Source organism: Varroa jacobsoni, unplaced genomic scaffold (assembly GCF_002532875.2).
Source record: "Varroa jacobsoni isolate VJ856 unplaced genomic scaffold, vjacob_1.0 scaffold_496, whole genome shotgun sequence".
Classification (NCBI taxonomy): Eukaryota; Metazoa; Arthropoda; class Arachnida; order Mesostigmata; family Varroidae; genus Varroa; species Varroa jacobsoni.
In genome coordinates this window covers 173,881-187,459 of record NW_019213398.1, presented here as the reverse complement: position 1 = coordinate 187,459, position 13,579 = coordinate 173,881, and the positions used below count along the sequence as shown (strand labels likewise).

Sequence of the window (13,579 nt, the reverse complement as noted above, 5' to 3'; positions counted from 1 at the left end):
CAGCCAGTTCGCTAAGGAAAACAGGCAATGCAAATGATTGGTCTTCGGAAAGATCCAGAATGGATTCAATTTAGTGAATATGGCCGCGTTTCTTCTGCTCGAGCTGCCACCACTGCTCTGTCCTGCTGGCCCTTTCCGTTGCTGCTACCGCTTTTTCGTCGTCGTCTCTTCATTTTCTTTTTCTTCATTCGACGACTGATTCGACTGCATCCATGCTCACCCATAGGGCTGCGAAGCCATTCCAAGCGCTCGGAACTTAAATGCTAGATCCGTACTATAATGTAAATATATCGTATTTGTACTAACAAGTCGAATCTGTTTTGTTCCCTGTGTTGCAGTTAGTCCGCTGGTTACTGTTGTTGCTGCGTTAGCAGTAGTGGTCACAGCCGTTTCCCGCCGTAGTAGTAACTTTGCTATTGTTTGTTCGGTTTCTTGCCGCAAAGTAGGCATCCGGCAGCCACAAAAACTCATTGGATTGCCATATGTATGTAAATGGGAATGCGCAATCAAAGTGTCGCCATTGTTGTTGTTGTTGTTGTAGTCGTTGATGCCAGAGCTGCTACTGCTTCCGTCGCTGCCACTGTAGCTTGCTAACCGTCGTTTGACATCGGAATCACGAAGGATACAGCAACAGCAGCGGCTGTTTGCTTCGGTACTTGAATTGCTTGGTGATTGCTGCTGCTGCTACCTCTGTAGCTCATTGATTTGTTCGGCGTTCGTCGCTCGCCGGTTGCCGGTCACCGGTCTCTGGTGGACGGCGACTGGTGGTGCCTCTTGGGTTCAACCCGCAGGGTACATCAGCTCCGGTGGTATTTGGTGTGGCGACCGATTGCGTTGCTTTGGCTAAGCGAGTGAACGAGACAAGCTGATTGAAGTGAATGGACAGCCGTGGCTACATCGACCGTAACAGCAGCGGACACCGCGACTTCGGGAGTGAACGGCACAGACGGCTATCGTGGACAATCGGGCCATCATCTATCCGTTCATAAACTTGCTGTTGACGCGGCTGCCGCCGTTGTTGTTTTTGTTGTTGCCTTCCACGACACGGTTGCGGCCTGCGGCTCCGCGCCGTCGACACTAAGCAACAGCGGCGATGCTAGCGTCATCAGAGACAGCACCGGCAAGCACCCAGCGGGGCGGGCGCACACACACACCTCCATGTAGACACTTATATCTATATACTCCTGCGCACATACACACACATGCACATGCCGAAACAAACACGCTTCCACGACGAACTGCACTGACTGGCACAAGCAGAATAACGACAAGAAAACAACACCGAAAATAGCAACAGCGACAACATCGGTGGACGCAACGAACACTTAAACGAGAAAGAAGACGAGAAAAAGTCGAAACGGAACGAGATGAGGAGCCACGACGCAAGCAGCAGCAGCAACGTGAACAGCTGCAACAGCAGTCCAAGAGCAGTCTTCTACCTCATTGGCGCGTTGTTGTTGGTATTATTGTTGTACTTGTTCTCGGTGAGAGGAACCCACGAGATTCCGGGAGAAGCGACAAGGAGCAGCAGCAGCAGCACCGAAAAATAGTGGTAGCAAACAGTGAAGAATGGAGGATATACAGCAGTAGTGGCAGCCGCCGCCACATAATGCTAGAAAGCGACGACATCCGTTCGGCGTTCAGTGTCTAACGATCCAATCTGATCCGTCTGTGTGCATCTCTGTGTATTTCTGTCGGCTGCTATATCGGTGAGTGTACGCAGGCATACGCACATTTGTCCATGTACGTATGCCTGCGTAAAAGCGAGTGGCCGTACTATCTGCATCGGCCATTCATCGGTTCGTGCGCCGGCGCTCGTCGTTTAAACGCCGTTCATGCCGTGTCACCGGATTCACAGTGACATTTATCATCGTCACCACTATTATATATATATATATAGAAAGCTGCTGACCATTCCTCAGCATATTCGTTGCCGTTTATCGGTTAGATTCTTAGTCGATTGGTCTGTCTGACGGTGCTGTCTTCGTGTGTTTGTTGCAACCGTCATCGGTCAATCGGGTGAAACCCCTGTAGACCCAAAGAAACAATCCCAATCCACCATGGTACGGCGGGCGGACAACAGTTACCACGAACCAACAGGACTCGCTGCGGCGGGGAGAGTGGCTGTCAAGAGTGTCGATTAAAGATGAAATCCCATGGGACACCAAAAGCAAAAGCGACCGAGCTAGCAGTTATTCCGCCGTGGCCACTGAACAATTGACTAATCGAAAAGCATCGAAGCACGGCAGCGGTAACGAAGAATTAAGCAATAGTAGCAGCGGCCGGCGACAAGCTATGAAACAGCACCGAACGTACGGGTGAAGGCGAAGTTCAAGTCCAAGAAGAGTAACAAAAAGAGAAAAGAAGTAACGAGGGCATTCAAGAAAATACTATATCTCAGATAGCCAATGGGCACGCAGCCAATAAACGAAGTACACGAGTTTATGGGAAAGCGCCAATCGATACTGAACAACATATATATCGTGTCTCTCTTTAGTCGATGTGACTAACTAGGGCGTTTCATAGACCAATTGCGCGCGGGTGAGCAAGTGAACGTCAGCATTTGTGAGCGTACTCCGCCAAGATTCGCTCGCCACTAATCTGTGATCGAAGATAAAGGATATTAAAGATAGGAACGAAATGAGTAATGCTCTCGTTTATCTGATTTTCTTTCACGGGGTTTGAATCTCGGATCGGACCAGATTTATGTAGCAGTAGTAGGGTTAGAGGGGTACAAGCGTAGTACGGTGGAAGTCTGTGAGCCTCAGTCTTATCGTTGCGTGTAGGTGGTTTAAGAATGATTCGCCGTACTGGCCATTTTGACAGACTGGAAAGAAATAGCAATCAGCTGATTACGGAAGCTTGTTTGACTGGATACTACTCAATAAAAACGGTGTTAGTAAAACGTACTACGGGTAGTTACTACACAAGACTTGTAGGTATAACAGAGTGATTACCGTTTCATACTCAATTGTCTGTTAACGATTGCCCTAAACTCATTTATTCACTTGCAGTGCTGATATATAATTTGTCGCTGTGTTAAATAGCCTGTACGAACCGTATATGAAGGTCTATTATTAGAGTTTTGAAGATGAAGAATATTAGAGTTTAGCATTTCAGGGCTTCCATCGGTTTTGTTCGAAGTGAAGACAAAAATGTCGTATAAAACCATGGATGTAAATGGTATTAAGAGCTATGAAAAATAGCATAAACGGAGTTGAGAGAAAATCTCTGCGATGCGCAGTCCTTCTGGGTAACTGGGAAATTGTCGGGGTTATTATTTTGCCATCTTGTTGATATCAATCCCTTGAACCCACAATGTTTAGTGCTTATCAGGCCGTTTTACAAAACCCAGTAATGGCTCTGGCTAGTCAAAGCAGAGCTCACATCGAAACAGACCGCCATGTCCGGCGTAGTACAGCGCAGCGTTTTGAGTATCACCGTCTTATATATATATATATATATATATATATATATACTGGGCGAGCCCACATCGTTGCCTGGCGTAGTTATGATAATCAGACGTTCCGTGCATATTGTCTGTCTCCTACCGCTGTCTGTAGCGGCTTCTACCCATCCTATTTACATACGTTCGTTTCCAATACAGCCGTCAAACAGGCCTTGCGTAACGAGCCGCCTTCTAGACAGCAGTCAGCTGGCTGGTTAGCTAGATCGATCGATCGATGCTAATCTGCACCGATAGCGCCGCCGGGATGAGAGTGAGTGTCGTATGCTCGTGGTGGCTGCATCAAAAAATAAAGAGACAGAAAATACGTCGAAGAAAAAAGCTGAACTGCTATATTGTAGTAAAGCGAAAGAAATCAGGAGATGCGAATCGAGCAGACGACAGCAGCGGTCTAGCGGCTCGAAGTAACAAGAGGAGAAGAAAAGAATAGGAAAGGAGAAAAAGAAAAGGAGATCAGATGAGCGCCGTTTCTCTGCCCTAATAGAAGAGACGGCTTTCTTGTTCACAGCCACCTCTTTCGCAGAGGGAGGCCGCATGGGCAGAAACCAATGTTTGAACGAACAGTGGTAAGAAGAGACAATGAGCGGCAAGCGAGAGGAGACCTCATTCGAAGAGGTAGGAACGGACTGGGTCTTTTTGGACGAAGGGGTGACGGAGGTCGGGGGTTGGGAAACGACTGGGGGCGCGAGAAAAGGGAGCGTGACGATGCGACGCAATTTGGCAAAGCGAAAGCAGAAGCCCTGCAGGTTCAAGTCAAGATAGCTTACTATCAGCAGATACACGAGATGAAAAGTTGGCCCGTAGTGGGATCGTATGTACCTCAAAGCTGCTTACAGATACAGATGAGCTCATGCAGACCAATGTAAAAAAGAGGTGTGTATAGAGTGAGTAAAGTTTAGCCTTACTGTGTTTACATAGATGGGATGTTTTCGCCAGCATCGCAGGCATAGCGAAGGCACGGGGGCGGTACAAAGACTCGTGGCGAAAGATACGAACAGCATCTAATAGAGCAAGGCACAAACACGGGGAAATAGGATCAGGGATATAGCTTGCTTTCAAAGTGATCTTATGTCGTTGACGATGTCTATCAAAATAAGTTAATCCGTCGTCGTTGTTGCTGATCTTTTCTAGAGGACAGTAAAGATTGCAAGGTAGTAACGTTACCGATGGTCGGACACACACAAGCACGGACGGTTACACGGAGTGTGATCGGAGACGTTGATCGTGCCGATGGCATCATCACTGTCATCACCGCCTTACCGAGAACAACAGATCTAAAGCCCAGATGTATTATGAAAATCCGTGCACTTTCTGTGCATAATGCCTCTTTACCTTGTATTATTGATATATTTAATTAGCTCCGTCGTATGTCGCAGCGCGCGCTCGCTATTGGGACGAAACAATTTCGAGATAGATAGACGAAAGCGAGAGCTGACAAGGACCATAACGAAGGGACTATACTTAAATGCATAAATGATGAGAATCTTCTGTCAGGCAATTTTGACTGCTGCTTCGTCGGTTAAGTAGCTTTTATGAACTACCTATTAAGTAGCTTCCTAATCGCAGGTTCCCAACTGTCCGGCTGTTCCGTCGGTTGTCATCCACTCGTTTCAGCCATTCGCTAGCTGCTACCTGCCTGACTGGCTGGTTTTCCGAAAAAGTGAAGATTGAGACGTGCAACTTCCGAAAGGTTAGCGAAGGCTAAGACAACGTCTGTTGCTAAGAGTTACCCTATTCGCCAACTGATCCAGGGCGTTACTTGGCTCTGGTGGAAGTTTGAATTGAGGTTGTTCTCGTACAGCCTATGCGGCTTATGCTAATGGTAGTGTACCTATATAAATGAAACGTGTTGAACGTCCGCCTACTCACTCTGCCACGTGTAAGACGCGGCTTAGGCTGTCTTAGGACCATATAGGAACAGAAACGACAACGTTAAACTATGATCGCGGCTACATTGTACTTAGAATGGAGCGCTGTTCCTTGTGGATAGAAACACGCAATGCTTCAAGCTTACGTGTTATGCTAAACAGTACTCTATTCATATAGTAGTCTAGGTCTAGTAGGCAAACAAGCAGGTGACGGTTTCACCATTTGTCCAGTGTTATACGACGTTCACTGAAGAACGAACCCGAGTTCCAATAGGAAGCGTAATAAGAAAGATTAACAATATACAGTGGCACCTTTGATTTGCGCTATTGTTATTGCAATCTATTCTCACCGTTTCTTGTGTATTCAGTTCGAAACGTCGACAACAATAGCAACAAATGCATATTTTGTTATTTACCGTATATTGTATATTAACAACGAACGGAGTATCTGTGCTAACATACACAAACTGACTGTGTGATATTCTAGCTGTTAACGACAAGACACGTTATAGAGGCGAAAAAAAAAAATGGCAATGGGAAAAATTGCCGGAGTTCCGGGAAGTGGAGCCACTGTTACCGTAGCTGTACACTATATTTTGACTTCGTATGATTATATGGTAAATAATTGAAAATTACGTGGAAAAACGAGAAACAAAAGCACTCAAGCATCAAAAATAGTTTGCATCGCTGTGGCTATTGCAAAACTGTACTCTGAGCTTGCGCTGAATTCAGTGGGACTTGACATGTGGGTGTGGAAAAACTACACCGGTGGAATATGCGCTGTGACTATATCTGCGAAAATACTAGGCGATGCCTGCCAATGCACGCGACGATAACAAATCACTGCGCGTCAGATAGTCATTCAATGGACGTGCACATGCAGCTGATCCTGCGGGCAATTCGGCGCGGACACGTTGTTCGTTGTAGACTTATTCCAACGCCTTTGAGTGAAGACAATACAGATACTCGAAATGCTTTATAGTGGGGTCAAAACCGTAAGTCGTTGTCGCTTTTCCTGCATGTAATACACAATGCCAATGTTAAACATAGATCTTTGCCATTGTATCCTTACTGCTTACATACACACATGCATGCACAGGTTGGTATTAATAGTAAGCGCACGGTGTTGCTCCTTTGATAATTTATTTTGTGCAGACGCTTAACGGAGGTCACCGACCGCGGGTGCAGCCCTTGCGATAGCATGAGGGTTACTTGCTGCTGCTGCTGCTGCTCTACGATTGAGCCTGCCTTCTGTCGGCCACGACAACGGCAACAACAGCGGCAGCTGTCGCTGCTGTTATAGGTACTTTCCTCTCCGTGCCTTTTTACTTGTCCCCTGCCTGATCGCCTTGTGCCGCGACAGCAAAACGGTCGAGTGATAGTAATAATAATTATGGAGTAAGCAAGAAACCGCAGAAGCAGCAACAAACATCTCGTATGTATAACAGTACACATAAACATGTTTTGTTTTGTCCAAGTGCCGCCGCCATTGTCTTTGCTCGCCAATTATCGAATGGGTTGTGTCTGATACAAGAATATTATCGGGCTTGTTATCGCCGTAATCACTGATGATGTTGATAATGATTACGCTGCCAGTTGTCGTATGCGAATGTTGGAGGTGACGGCGATGTGGTCGCACTTATTGCTATTTGTGCTGCTGGTTGCAGACTGAGCGACCTTGTGAACTAGACCCGGTCGACTATTTGGCGGCGTGTGGCAACCGTCTCGCGAGCTCCATCTGCTCTTAAGTGCGCTCACTGATGCTGCTGCTGCTGCTGCTACTTTCGCTGTTACAGTGATTGCTGCCGCCCCTGCTTCTATTCATGCTGTGATTAGCATATGCTACCGCCGCAGTCACTCCTATTACTAGGATCAGCACCGTACAATGTATATATATGATGGGTTGATGATTACGATAACGTGCACTGACGACAACTGAAACGGCGTTCGTATTGCTGCTGGTCAGTAGTCGTGGCCAGTTAGAGCAGCAGCGGCGGCTGGTGTTGTTGCTCTTGCAGCAACAGATGCTGCTGGAACTCCGGCGTTTGCTCGAAGAACTACTGCTGTTTCGTCCGCTCGCGCCGAGGCCGTTTCCCGAGCAGCCGACTACCCCAGTGCTAGGGACGTTGTTGTTCGAAAGCATTGTCGAACGTCACCACCTATTTCGGTCGGCTATGACAAGCGCTCCGTTACTCGTTGTTGACGTTTTTGCCGTTGCTGGCATCCGTCGCTTTCTGGCGGCGGCCCAACAGAAGCAACAGCGGCGGCGGTGACGGCGACGCAACAATTCAAACAGCAACAGTAACAATGCCGATAGCCGGAGCAGAACGGCGAAATGAGCTTGCGTTGTTGAATGAGTAAAAATACAGACACGCAGCTAACATTCACAGAGCAATAAGGAGGCAGTAATAATAGTAAGCAACATTCGGCCGACAATGTTTAGATGGCGTTTAGCTCTTCTATTGCACTAATATAGCAGTCGCTGTTTTCCCTGTCCGCATACGACTGTTCGCGTCTGCTCCAGACAACTATTTGGCGTTAGCCCAAGGCCGGTTTGATCTACATACGTCTATTAGGTGTCGGGGGCCGATGGCTTATCTTGCAATTTCTAAAGAATAGAGTCAGCACATTGAGGCCGCGCCGAAAAATTGAGACGACGCGTTGACTCTGTTTCCGAGAAACTGTAGAATAAAGAGCCCAACTGATTCAAGCTGCAAACATCGCTAAGACGAAGGTCGACTTGAGCCTGGAAGAAAGTCTAATCTGTTACGTATGTACGATTAAATTAAACTGTGACCGCTTTAACAACACTAACCGAATATTCGGGACTGAGAAAACTAATCTCTGATAAGCTATTTACGTGGCTCAACCAAAAAGAAAAACGAGAAACTTCGCTGACCTTGTTCACTGGTTTATTGTCTCGTTTGGTGCATCATCTAATGGAGCACCTCGATACATAATTAAATAATCTGTACAGCGAATATTTGTTTGTTATGAATTAGCCATTAAAAAATAAGGCTAAATAATATATTGACCGCAGTCATCCGGCCATACACAAATCGACGGATCGGTGATATAGGTTACGACAAAAGGATATTATCGGTGTTGGCGATAGGTGATCTAAGGCAACACTTGCCGGTGCACTTCATGAAGACGATCGTCTGCAGATAACGTACTTGATTTGAACACCGACTGAGAAACATACACCGACAGCGATAAAGAGACGGAATTTCTGTTTCGGGTAATGTAACATACCTATTTTATTGAAAAAGCAGGACTAACAGTTTATTCATTTGCAGCAAACGGGTTGTAACGCTCGTTGACGTTGCAGCTAGCTGGGTCATATAGGTTTCTAGATATAGAATTGTGATGATGAGTCTTGAGTATTTTAAGGACGTGAGTTTGAAAAGGTTTTACAGGCGTTACATAAACATTTGCTACGTGTATATTCTAACTAGGTGGTGAAACGCCAACGGAGCGGTCGCTATACCTAGCTGCTTAGAATTTTGTCCCAATGGAAGAGTATATGGCGATGCATGACCGCGACAAATCAATTTACAACCGAACACGTTTTTCCTAGAGATGTATGAGCTCGAAACGACAGGTCCGTCACATTGCAGGGTAAGATCTACCCTCTTTTTTAAGCATCATTGCCGCACATTAAACGTGCGATTCTGGGGGGCTGCGTTTGTTTGCCCGCAGGCAAAAGCATATATATATATGGGCTCATTCAACAGCCGCAGGTCAGACAGGCCGACGCAGGACACCACCCATTGGCGCTGGCTTCTTGCTCTCTCTCTGTTGTTGTTGTTGTTGTTGTGGTTTAGTCGTTCGTAGTCCTCGTTATTCACATAGTGTCCACAATGTTTTTTTGTGTTGTGTGTAGATATTATTGTTACTAGCATGTGTTCATGTCTATGTGGTGATCTGTTTCGCCAACGACTGCCAAATAACGGCGGCGATAGCAGAACCAGTGACAGTCACAGCAACAACGACAACGAAGATAGCTGCTGGAAAAGGCTCGCTATTACTGAACCGAGCAGCTAAGTATTCCAGGAGAGCCAACCAACAAGGATAGCTTGACCGGAGCAACTGTAGCACCAACAACAAAGACGATGTTGTTGACGATTCTCACAAAGGCGGCCATTGGCTTGGTGTTTCCCTGTCTGGCCAGGCGACCAACTGGTTGACTGCCTGACTCGCTCTTCATTACTGCAACGTTCGTGATAGTCCTGTGGAGCATCAGACACACACATACAAACACATACAGGCATAGGCACAACATGCTATATAGCCCGCCGCTGCAACAGCGGATGAAATGAAACGAACCTCGTTCTTTCTTTATTTCGTTCTTTCGACAGCAGCCAGTCGACAGTAGAGTAATGACGATGGTATTGACTGCAGTAGCAGCAGCAGCAGGGGTTGACGATAGCGATGGTGGCAGCAGTTTTAGGACTAATAGTGGCACCACGAATGGCGGGCGTCGATCGTCGCGTAGCATTAGCCATCTTGGGGTTGGTGGTGGTGGTGGTGGTGGTGGTGGTGGTGTTTCGCTGTCGCTTTTGTTGCTGTCATTGCAGTTGTGGTGCTAGTAAGAGAAGTAGTGCTAGCGGCAGCCGCGGGGGCGGCTGGGGCGGCGGCGGCGGCGGCGGAGGCAATGATGATGCTGTTAAAGCAAAGGCGGGAGTAACCTTCCAAACGCCAACAGCAGCCGCTGCTGCGCCGCCAGTCTAAGGAGTGGAGAACCACAACCAGCTCCACTGATGTCGGTCATGATGATGTTGCCTGTACTGTTATGTCCGTCGCACACGAGTACATATACACGCACGGGTAGAGACACGCAGTCACACAGACTGAGCCTTCACACTCACTCTAGGTCTGTAGCTAGATAATATGTGCTGGCAAGCAAGAGTAGGTACCATAGACGGAACACAGAGAGAACCCAGCACTATGACCAGTTACCAACTGCTAGTTACTCGCATTTACACACGTCGATATACACAGCAAGCCGCAAGCTGACATTCAGACGGAACGTACATACATTAGAATAGAACAGCAGCAGCAGTAGTAAAGCGTGACAGACGAGCTAAAGGGTAAACGAACACACAGTGGCGAATGAAACAAAGCAACATTGCCAACAAGACTGGAAGGTCGCGGCCACTGCCGTAGCTGCTTGCTGCCGGTGTCACCCGATCATTAGGGCAGAAGCAAATATCAGCTGCAGACTTGGCACATAGGTTAGTATCTACCGAGTATCTGAGTGGCAAGCTGACATCCAGCACTAACCAAAGCAGTAACAGAGGAAACTAAACGTAGCGGGCAAAAAAGTGAGCATAGGAAACCATGGGCATTGACAGCGGCAATGACGACGACGACAACTGCTTCGGCAGCGGGGACATCCCAGCCACTGTGTGTGTTGAGTTGCTCAGCTGTGACACCGGTACGGCAAGAAATAGTGCTAATAACGATGGTGGCATTTTTAATGACAAATACAAGAAAGAGAGAAGCGTTAGAAAAAAAAAGAAGGCGAATACCTATAGGAACAAATATAATATGGTGAGAAAATAAATAATAGTAAACAGATGCATTGAAACGGTAGTAAACGTATGTAGGCATACATACACACTCATTCGTCTAGTCTTTATCGTGGGAATTTTAGTCATTATATTTAGGCAAGTGTATATATATATATATATATATATATATATATATATATATAATAAATGACAATAACGGGGTAATAATACCGATGTAACATAAATGAAAGTCAGTCATTGGCCAACGCCACACATCCGTATGTACTATGACATAGTCAAACTTCTCCGCTGTTCAAGGATGATGGTAAAAAGAAATACTTTTGGTTCGCTCATAAAATCTGGCCAAAAGACAGAAAGAAACCAGTAACCATGTCCATTCTCAAGTCCGCGGATCGTCCGCTATCTCTTACTATAATAATAATATTTATGTACATGTATCCATTGCAGAAAGAGACGCGCGTAGCAATAAAAATCAAACAGGCTGAAGTACCACAGCTAGCGCCGACCGCTTGAACGGGCCGAACGAAAGTGAACAAAGTAACTTTACCGTCCGCCGAAAAGCTGCTAATGGCCGATGCCGTTCCGTTCAGTTCATGGTGGTATCTACCCTTCTGGCTCCATTCAAGGCTGTTGCTGTCACTCGCGTGGACCGCTAGATACGTTCGAGTAGTGGCGAATGCGTGAAATAACAGGAGGCCATCGCTGTAATGGGACGGCAACAGGATAATGCCCGTGTAAAACTTGTAAGATCTTATTTTAGGATTACGCTCGAACTGAACGGTAAAAATGAGAACACTGCAATTTATAACAGAAATGGTACCACGTGGCACTAGTTAGTGCCTAAATAAAATTAATACACATTATTACACGTATATCTATACAGTGTTAGTGAACTGTCGTCGAGCATAAGGCAAAGTCGGACTTATGTAGGGTGAAAGGTTGTGATAGAAATTGGCAATTACGATAGGGACCTTTGCGTGAACTTGGCGGTTGATAAGAGAACTCGAAAAGCGGTTTCCTGGCTACGAATGTTGCCAAAAGTATCTTCATAGAATAGTAAAGACACTAATGGCTCAAACATCGCATTGTGATAGTGATGACGCGTGCAACGATGTGACGCACAGACAGTGGAGCGTTGCACAATCTTTGAGGAGGAAAGAGTAGAGGTTGACCGAATGCTAAGGCACTCCTTAAAGACCTATGCCATAATAAACTGGATGCCTCAAGACGCAGAGAACTGAATGGCAACCTTCAAGTGCACGACAACGATTTTACTATTATGAACGATTATGAAGCTTGAGAACACGAATTAAGCCTCGTCCATTTCTGGGCTGAAGGAACAAAGGGGAGCCCTGGCGTCGAAGGCGTATTCATGTGAACGGTGACTGACTAAGGACAAAGGAAGATGTGAATTTAGTGAGTTGTATTAGAGTTGTAAAATGCTGCCTAAAGTCTTTTCTACAGTGGTAAATGCCGGGGCATTTTTTAACGTTTAACTATTATTATTCATTTAAAACATAAACTTTAACTAACCTCTTATAAAAATACGCGCGCTTCAAAATGTTTTAGCGCAGTTTTGAGCGTTTTTTTAACATGTATTAATGTAGGCGCCTTAAAAATGAATCAGTTATCGTATTCGGCAAATCCTTGATCTGTCTCTGTTTCGTTCTTGCCGTTCATATTATTATAAGTACAGCTGTAAGTCATGTTTCTCAGCAGACTACTTCAGAACTCTATTAATACGTTCCATTGAGGAAGCTGGATCGAGTGTCGGCGACAATTAATGTCAGCGGACAAAATCGTTACATTGTAAGCCACGAGGGTAGCCGTCCTTAGCAAGGTTTACTTTGCGATTGATTTTTTGTTGATTCCCTCGAGGTCTTAATGCAGTTGTATTACTTTTTAGTTTCCTCTTCCATTCTTGGTCTCGCTTATAGATGACTAGAAAAAAAAACGGTCGTGGTGTTGAAAATCGAAGAAGGTAGACTTGATCGAAATTACGCAAGCCTGTCAAAAACCTCACAAGCAGAGTCCACGTTTATGGTGGTGGCGCGCGGGAGGACGTCCGCGCTTGCTGACCGTCCGCTAATCTGACCTAATAATAATTGACGCTCAACGACAGCTGCTACTGAATGGTCATGGTGTGAACTACAGCGGTACCTACTGAGTGAGGTCTGGTCCGTGCATCAGTTTTGGCTCCCGTGATCGCTTATCATTCGACAAACGAATTACAGCAATAGCTATCACTATCTTCAATGGTCGGATCGCCTCTCTGATGGGAGCTGTGTCTATGATCACCTACTTCTACTTTTGCAGCTGCAACTGTTTTTTTACCTTCTGCCGGCGAACTCCTGTTATAACAACTGCTTTTTGAGTTGTTGGCGCCGTTGTTGTCTTGCGCTGCGTATGCAGACATGGCTTTTATCACTAATAGAGCTGCTGCTGCTGCTACTACTACTACGGCCCGATGCTCCTAATAGTAGTATATTGCTATCGCTAGAACCAGTACCGTCACTGAATCCTATTGCTATCGTTACCGTTGAACTGTTGGCAATAGGAGCGTATGTTGCGGTAAAGCGCGGTCACAAATATAGACGCGAAAAATTTGCATCGTGCATTAACTGTATAATCGTTCTGTCCGTTAGAATCTAGATGAACAATCGGATGAAAGATAGGACACTAGTTAATAAATTATTATATAGTTTTAC

At 46.0% G+C, this 13,579-nt stretch overlaps 1 long non-coding RNA gene across 1 annotated transcript in view; it reads right to left on the bottom strand.

The window, feature by feature from the left end:
• The window catches only part of LOC111260957 (uncharacterized), a 15,723-nt gene extending 4,129 nt beyond the window's left edge, over nucleotides 1-11,594 (bottom strand). Inside the window, exon 1 of the long non-coding RNA XR_002680665.2 lies at nucleotides 11,419-11,594. This is a non-coding gene — a long non-coding RNA (uncharacterized LOC111260957). The remainder of the gene's footprint in view (nucleotides 1-11,418) is intronic.
• Nucleotides 11,595-13,579: the final 1,985 nt, after the last annotated feature.